At 37.2% G+C, this 1984-nt stretch overlaps 1 non-coding gene across 1 annotated transcript; it reads right to left on the bottom strand.

The window, feature by feature from the left end:
* Positions 1 to 272: 272 nt before the first annotated feature.
* On the bottom strand, positions 273 to 379 carry LOC122116421. The gene has a single exon (XR_006148964.1). It is a non-coding gene; the product is annotated as a U6 spliceosomal RNA (small nuclear RNA).
* Positions 380 to 1984: the final 1605 nt, after the last annotated feature.

Raw genomic sequence — 1984 nt, 5'->3', positions numbered from 1 at the left:
GAGGAACCTCCATATTGCTTTCCAAAGTGGTTGAACAAGTTTACACTCCCACCAACAATGCAGTAGAGTTCCCTTCTGGCCACATCCCCTCCAGCATCTGTTGTTATTAGATTTCTTGAGTATAGAGCCATTCTGGCTGGGGTGAGGTGGAATCTCAATGTTGTTTTGATTTGCATTTCTTTTATGGCTAGGGAGGTTGAGCATTTCTTCATGTGTCTATTGGCCATCCTTCTTTCCTCTTCAGAGAAGTTTCTCTCTAACTCTTTAGCCCCCAAAATATGGAATGCTTCACTAATTTGTGTATCATCCTTGCTCAGTGGCCATGCTAGTCTTCTGTGTATCCTTCCAATTTCAGTATACGTGCTGCCGAAGCGAGCACCAATAATGCTGTTTGTATGTTTGTTTGGGGTATTGCCAGGCTGGTCTTGACTCTGATCCTCCCATTGCTGCACTTTGTAGCATCCTTGAAAGCAGATCTCTGGAATAATGAAGATACTTTTAATATGTAGTAATCTACTATTTTCAGACAGATACAATAGGATAATCAAAGCTAATGAAATAGAGAACACCACTTCAATGAAAAATATGTCATTTAAATTAATTATCCAACTGCTTTTTTGCAAATGAATACATCATAAAGCAATAGGAAAGTGTGTTTTCTTGTAAAATATAATTGTTACTATTCTGGTATTTATTTAGTGTGTAAATCTATTTTCATTATGAATGAATTTCTCCAAAATAATGAAATACAACTATATTCTATAATTCTAATTACACAACTCCTTTATCAATTCTGATTCACTAAAGTTTTATTGTATCTGAAGAATAATTTTTACAGTAAATGTACCATTATTTTTAATTTTGAATGCTTAGACACTGGGAAAAGTTAAATATGAAAGAATACTCTCATTGTTCCTTTGAAGAAATTGTTCAAATTACTGGATATTTTACTAATACCTCTCTAAAGAAATAGATATTCACAACCCATTGATCTTTGCTTAAAATATCAGTAATGTGGCTAATATCAATAAAAGCTGTCTCCTTTATGCAGTAATACCTTATAAATCTCTGCTTTCACCTTCCATTTAACTAACTATACCCTTACCTTGTAATTACATTTTAAAAGCATGAAATTATGGCAGTTTTGCTTCACCTTATTTTACTTTCATTTGGAACATTTTCTTCCAACTTTCTTCCCTAGATAGTATGATCTTACCTTCTTTTTGTCGTTGGTGGGGGGGTGGGGGCCTTGAACTCTGGGCCTGGGCGCTGTCCCTCAGCTCTTCAGCTCAAGGCAAGAGCTCTACCACTTTAGCCACAGTGCCACTTCTGGTTTTCTGGTGGTTTATTGGAGATAAGACTCTCATGAATGGTCCTGCCCATGCTGGCTTTGAACCACGATCCTCAGCTCTCAGACTCCTGAGTAACTACTACAGGCGTCAGCCACCAGCACCAGGAAATAAGGTGTTCTTTAAAGCCTTCCCAAATTATATAATTCGTATTAGTTAACCTTCTATCACTCTAACAAGCATCTGAGATAATCAATTTACAAAGATGAAGGATTTATCTGAACTCATGGTTTCACAGGTTGGTTGGCCTCATTGCCTTCAGTCCTGTGGTATGGCAGCACATCATGGTAGAAGTCACATAGTGACGCAAGGCTGCTCACATCATAGTCTGAATGTAAAAGAGAGAATGAGAGACAGGGGATCCCATTATCCCCTTTGCCCAAGCCAAAGAATTCTCACCATGCCTTACTTCCTAAGGTTTCCACCAACTCCCAATAGTATCAAGCTAGATACTAACTAAGTCTCCATCACATAGGCCTTAAGGAGATATTCAACATGTAAACTATAGCATATCCTATTTGTACTTTAAAGGAAAAATATTAATCAGAATAGAAGGTAACTCAAGCCTCTTGCTTCTGCCCAATGAAATGACAAGAACAAATAAAGTGCCACTGTCCTAAATTACTTTCAGATAA

Source organism: Dipodomys spectabilis, unplaced genomic scaffold (genome assembly GCF_019054845.1).
Source record: "Dipodomys spectabilis isolate Male_0828 unplaced genomic scaffold, ASM1905484v1 ptg000132l, whole genome shotgun sequence".
Taxonomy (NCBI): domain Eukaryota; kingdom Metazoa; phylum Chordata; class Mammalia; order Rodentia; family Heteromyidae; genus Dipodomys; species Dipodomys spectabilis.
The sequence above is the reverse complement of the archived record's forward strand: the minus strand, read 5'-3'. Positions and strand labels throughout refer to the sequence as shown.